Source organism: Dipteris shenzhenensis, chromosome 31 (genome assembly GCF_047967505.1).
Source record: "Dipteris shenzhenensis isolate YYH24624 ecotype China chromosome 31, Dip_SZ_1.0, whole genome shotgun sequence".
In the NCBI taxonomy this organism is placed as follows: domain Eukaryota; kingdom Viridiplantae; phylum Streptophyta; class Polypodiopsida; order Gleicheniales; family Dipteridaceae; genus Dipteris; species Dipteris shenzhenensis.
In genome coordinates this window covers 37,199,761-37,206,376 of record NC_141626.1, presented here as the reverse complement: position 1 = coordinate 37,206,376, position 6,616 = coordinate 37,199,761, and the positions used below count along the sequence as shown (strand labels likewise).

The 6,616-nt window shown below is 42.4% G+C and overlaps 1 pseudogene across 1 annotated transcript; it reads right to left on the bottom strand.

Moving 5' to 3' along the window:
* Window positions 1–768: 768 nt before the first annotated feature.
* On the bottom strand, window positions 769–2,495 carry LOC147881412 (fe(II)/2-oxoglutarate-dependent dioxygenase 1-like; annotated as a pseudogene). The gene is made up of 4 exons (XR_015544009.1): window positions 2,397–2,495; window positions 1,679–2,078; window positions 1,119–1,452; window positions 769–1,002 (listed from the first exon to the last, which is right to left on the bottom strand). The product of XR_015544009.1 is annotated as a fe(II)/2-oxoglutarate-dependent dioxygenase 1-like (transcript).
* Between the last annotated feature and the right edge of the window lie 4,121 nt (window positions 2,496–6,616).

Sequence of the window (6,616 nt, the reverse complement as noted above, 5' to 3'; positions counted from 1 at the left end):
ATGGAAGAGATAAGTGCAATGAAGGAGGAAGGAAGGAAGGGTGATAATGTACCTGGCCTGAGCGTGGAATGTCAAAGCGCGGGAGGATTTAGAGGAATTAGTTTAAATTGGGAGCACGGGAGGATTCACTTCAAATTGGCGCGTTTCCGTCCCACCCCCCAGCTTCCCTCCTCCAACCTCTCCTCTTGTTCATGCGACACATGGTGCACTCGAGCTCTCTCCACCTGATGACATGTGGCACAGTATGGCCTCCCATTGTCCTTAATATATAAGAAGGGGGGGGCATTAAAGAGGGAGGGACCTTTGAGATTGGGGGGGCACTTATGAAAGGCATTAAAGAGGAAAGGACATCCCAAAGGGGCAGGGGGGTGAGGGAGGATTTATAATACTACTATAAGGAAAGAGGGATATAATAATACTTAACTAAGCCTAGTGGTAGGGCTCACTCTTGAGGAAAGGAAGGTTTTCTATTCAAAACTTGGTTTTGGGTTCTTGAACGTTGGAGGAAGCCCTCTTTGGACATCGTCTATGGATATAAAATAAATTAAGCCATGAAGAGACATAGGTTAATTATTGCATGAGTACATTAAGCCATAGAAAAACATAGTTTAATTAAAGTATAAATAACTAAATCAAGTCATAGACAAACATAGCTTAATTAAGCACTCCATGCACCAAAACTCGTGATGAGTAGAGGACAGTATGAGATTACTTAAGGGAACTAAGGCTTGATCAATATAGAAGAGATTGGGAAACAAGACAAGGATTTCAAGGGCCATCTGAGCAGACTTGATAGCTCTTGATACTGATCGTGTTCTTCCTATAGTCCTGCCAGTGGATTGGCTTGAACTTTGGGGGGTGATCCTTGTCCACCAGCTGCTCGGGAGCAGCCACGATCGTCTCAGCCTTGGGTCCATAGAAGAATGCGAAAGAAAGACGCTCCTTATTCGAATTCAGCACGGCGCGATGCTCTGCGGACCGGTACATGCCGTTCGTCCATGCCTGCATTTGTGAAAAGGAAACAATTTTCAGCTCAATGTACAGGAAAGTGTAATGGCCGACGCACAAATTATGGGCTGCAAAAGAATTGCTGGAACATATTGGACATGATCCGCAACCTGGAGGACGTCGCCCACATTCACAACAAGCGCGCCAGGCTCTGGTTTCACAGCCATCCAATCCCCTTGCTCTTGCCGAACCTGTAGGCCTCCGACTTCATCTTGGTAGAGCAGAGTAAGGGCGTAGGGATCGGTGTATCCGGCGAGACCCATGGCCATTGAAGGTTGAGGACACGGTGGATAATAATTGATGCGGAATCCCGACCCAAAAGCTGAGTCTTTCTCGAAATGCCGTGTGAACGTAGTAGGTTCAAGATCCAATCCCTCTGTCATGATTTTTAAGATGGTATCCGCGAGATCGTGAACCATGTCAACATACAACTGAAAGCAATCGCTGCAAACCGCATCTACATACATACATTACTCAAGATCCTATCTCTCTCACACAAGTCTCATGGCTGACGATAATCTTCACCTCGGGATCACTTTACGCACTTAAGCACGTCAAGTCGGTGAAAAATCCATCACAACGATGTATCCAAGGCTCCGGTAAAGAACCTGATCGAAAGAAGAAGTAATCTTACTTTACACGACATACTATAAGCTCTAGAAAGACTTACCAGAATTCTTTGTTTCCGTCCGGCCAAGCTATATCGATGAACTCGTCCTTGAATACCTCCTGCGTCACCCCTAAGTTGACAGCCTCCACCCAATTTTTAGCCAGGTCGCCGTTGAATCGGCCCTCGTACTTGGTAACGGACTCCTTTCTGGAGGACGGGAAATGGAAGAAGGTGCGGGCAAATGCGTCCATTTCTTGATGAGTTCAGAGGGCAAGCCATGGTTAGTAACATGAAAGAAGCCCCATTCGCTACAAACGGTGCGCAGCCATTTGACAACGACGGGCCTCTCGTCCTGGGAGTGGCAGCGAGCAAGGGCAGCGAGATCCAGGCAAGGCAGAGCGACGTGAGGCAGATATGCATCATGGGCAACTTTCGGGCGATCCTCCAAAGGTAAAACAAACTGTTGAGGCAGAACTTCTTCTTGCAGTATAAGTTGATTAAATAGAATAATTCACGCTTTTAATATCGTAATTAGGAGATGATTTCCATCTCACGCACTTACATTTGGCTGTCTTACTCTTAGTCACAATAATCTATTAGTATTGGGCCTCGGTCTCCTCAGATTGATTTAATGTGAGCCATCGAATTGAAGCATTGTTAGAAGTCCCGCCCATTTGTGGCAACCCGATTCTGTCACCCGGCTCGTTTGTGGCAACCAAATTCATTGACTAGGTACTTTCCACAACCAGAATACCTAACTAGAGCTACTCCAAGTCACCTCCCCATGGCCCTCCACGTCGGGGAATGGCCCGTGGTCAACCATTTTCACATCAAAAAGTGCCTGGCAAATGGCTCGCAGTCGCCAACCACTTGCCATTGTCTGGGCACTTTCCTTTCGGGAAAGGCCTTCCCCGGCCCATTCCCCTATACAAGGGTTGTCTTTGCTTTAAAAAAGATTGCCCATAAAACTTTGGGGTTTAGCTAGTGAGTTCAAAAGAAGGGGTTTTTTAAATCAAAATTTCAAGGTGAATATAGGGATATACATTTAGATTTGGGGGTATTTTAATTGATTCTCAAAAAAAGCACGTGAGTTCATATAGAAAAAGTGGTCATTTATTCATGGAAAAAGTGCAAGTAAGGGGGTTTTTTAATGTAACGGCTTGAATGCACATTATTTATAGGGTTTCTTAGTAGCTCCTTAGAAGTGCACTCCAAAGAGAATCATGTTGGTCTATGTTGTTCTCTAAGTGCTTCTTGTTCTATGGAGGGTTGTCTAGAGATGGTGACAAAGGAGAATGTAGATAAGAATATTTACATTATTGTGAACTTTAATGGCAAAGCAATGTGGAAGAAATATAAATATAAGAGAGAATTAAGATTCCCTTACTCATGTGAAATTTGGAGGATGTGGTATTCCCACCCCTCCCCTCCTCCCTTTTAATACCTTTTTGGATCCTTTTTAATTGAGGGCCCTATTTCCTCATTAGTTTGCTCCTCTATACTTCCAACTACATATTCTAGAGACCTTACTCTTAATAAATTATTTCATGCATATATCTTAACCTAAGGAGAAAGGTAATTGAAAAAACCTTTATTTTTCAATAGAGAAATTCATTTGATTTCTTAGGTTACCATAATAAGGTGGAATATCCCAACTAAGCTAACATCAAAGAAGTAGCTTCAAAACTTTATGCAAAGGTGGGACTTGAACTCAAGACATCCACTACCCACGCCCAAGGTAGACTAAGTGAAGATGTGTGCAAGAAAAGTAGAATATAACATCTTATTCAAATCTTGGGCTCTAGTAAAGATCGATTTTAGAGCTAGACTAAATGAAAGTTGAAAATTTTGAATATCATAGTCCTATGGTTTTTTCATATGTTATAAAATGCATAATGCTTTATACAAGCATTATTTATTTTAAGCAAATACTTGACAAACAAATAAGCCAAACACTAAGACAAATACTTTATACACCCACTTGACTAGTAGAATAATTATAGTAATCCCATTATTATATTTTCACATCTTTTAAAATAAATATTGCAATATTGCTTGAACAAAAAATGGCATGCAAGAATACTCTAGGAATAGTTAAGCCAATACTTTACACGCCCACTTGCATAGAGTAATTTTGATAATTTAGACACATGAGAAGATAAGTGTTCCCTTAGAGAGGTGGTGCACATATACACCATCTTGGTGTGAATATTCACCATTAAAATAGTAAAACAAAACCTTTAATCTAATTACTTTACACATCCACCTACATAAAGTAATTTTGATCCTTTAAGAAGATAAATATTCTCTCAAAGAGGTATTGTACACATACATAATCTTGGTGTTAATATTCACTATTAAAATATTAAAACAAGCTAATTAATTATGATATTATTGCCTCTTTCCCACGGCTTCCACAAGAAGAGTAGGGTATTCTTAGTATGCAGGGTTCCAAGGCTTTTTGTCACCTACAGATATATCCGGGTTATCGTTTGTAGTATACGTGTAGCCTAGGACCTCAAGTTGTATTCCGATGAGAGATGTAGGCTTAAGTGTGGTAAGCAAACCATAGTGCATGCATGTGTAAAAGGAACGTGTATCATCATGGTTGAGGTAATGAAGGCTTTCGCCTTCATTGGGGGTTAAGGGGTTTAGGAGGAGTTTAAGGGTTAGTGGGAAGTTTAGGGTTCAGAAGGAGGTTCCGAGGTTTAGAAAGAGGTTTCAGAGTTTAGAAGAGGTTCAAGGGTTAGAAGGAGGTTCCAAGGTTTAGAGAGAGATTCCAAGGTTTAAAAAGAGGTTCCAGAGTTAGAAGCAGGATCCAAGGTTCCCTTGTAGATCATGGAGGTTAAGGGTAGAGGGGCTAAGGGTTTAGAGGGAGTATAGGAGTAAAAGAGGAAGAAGGTGTAAGAGCATAGGGGAAAGGAGGGAGAGAAGGAGGGAGGAGGAGGACGAGAAGGGAGGAGGAGGAGGAGGAGGGAGGAGGAGGAGGAGAAGAGAGGGGGAGAAGGGAGGAGAAGGAGGAGGGAGGAGGAGGAGCAGAAGGGAGGAGGAGGAGGGAGGAGAAGGGAGGAGGAGGAGGAGGAGGAGGAGGAGGAGAGGATGGGTTATAAGATTGGAGGAGAGGGGAGGAGGAGTTGGAAGGTTAGGACATGCTTTTGGACGTGGAGTGCAAGATAGCATGGACACTTGAGACAATTGCTTGGAATACCAAAGTAGAACTCAACACAATGTCCCAAAGAGTATGGGCTTCATTCCATTATGGGGTATTTATCCAAGTTGGAGAGCTTCTCTCTCTGTATGTAGGAATTGTAAGACATTCTCTCTCTACATGTAGAACTTGCATATAGAAGTTGCATGTGAAAGTTGCAAGTTGCATGTAGGAGTTGCATGTTGCATATAGGAGTTGCATGTAGAACTTGCAGTAGAACTTGCATGTAGGACTTGCATATAGAACATGCATGTAGGAGTTGCATGTAAAACTCGCATGTAGAACTCACATGTAGAACTCGCATGTAGAACTCGCATGTAGGAGTTGCATGTAGAACTCGCATGTAGGAGTTGCATGTAGGAGTTGCATGTAGGAATCGTATGTAGAACTTGCATGTAGGACTTGCATATAGAACTTGCATGTAGGACTTGCATGTAGGAGTTGCATGTAGAACTCACATGTAGGACTTGCATGTAGAACTCGCATGTAGGAGTTACATGTAGAACTCGCATGTAGAACTTGCATGTAGGAGTTGCAAGTAGGAATCGTATGTAGAACTTGCATATACAACTTGCATGTAGAACTTGCATGTAGGACTTGCATGTAGGAGTTGCAAGTAAAACTTGCATGTAGGACTTGCATGTAGGAATCGTATGTAGAACTTGCATGTAAAACATGGAAGTTGGATTTCTAAGAGGGATTAGAGAGGGCTTATTTCTATCCTTATGCAAGTACAAGCGGAGCTTTGCCGCTACTCTACATGTCATACATTCTGTACTACCTAAGTCCATGTTGGCATAGAGACAACATACTCTTGGATCCATTTGATTACCCCTCCTCGGATTATGGCTTATTTTGATTTCGGAGTTGAAATGCCATGTGTGTAACCCAGTGGCTTTTGAGCTTGTGGCATGCGAGTCATTCCTGCTATAATGCTTTTGCACCATACAATTTGTGGTTTGTAGTCAGGAAGCTTATCTCCTCTTAAGGAGGGGTAGACGACTGTGAATTTTAGAGGGGATCTCATTGCTAAGGCGGACTCTGCCATCGAATCTTCTTGGGAAGAGGTTTGGCGGGGGTCTCGTTGTTGAGGCTGGCATTTCTTGCTATCTTACATACATGTTGGATGCGATTGCACGCGTATCATTGAGCTTGCCGACAAGTTTGTATGCAAGTCTGATATTTTTGCATTCAGGAGACAGCTATGATGTTTGGTGGGGATCTCGTTTGCTGAGGCTCGTTTGCTGAGGCTGTAGACTCTTTTGCCAATTCATCTTGTGTTTTGGCATAGCTTCTTGTCCTGCTTGTGAATTCATTGCATGCTTTGAGAGTATGGAATGAAAGTGTGCGATACTATTATATATGTAATCTATTATGTGCCTATGCAAAATCGTGTGAGTGCACGTGATGTGTCGATTAGGTAGGGACTAACTATATGCTTATTTGTGGGATTTAATAGGGAAACTAAGACTCAATCATCCCTAATAAAAAATTGATTAGGTCTTCCTAATTGTGCAAAAACGTGCATATGCTAGTGAGTGTGCGTGTAACAATCTAGTGCAAACTATATGTGCAAAAACGTGCATATGCTAGTGAGTGCGCATGTAACAACCTAGTGCTAAGTAAGGAAGACTTGGTTTCCCAAATCTTCATTTTTGTCTGGGATGGCTTAACGTGTTGAAGTAGTAGCACTTCAGTCGGCTTCCATTTAGTGGTCTTGGCATTGCTATGGGGACACTGTCACTTGTGCAATTCTTGAAGTACTCCGGAACTTCTTGAAGATTAGCCTT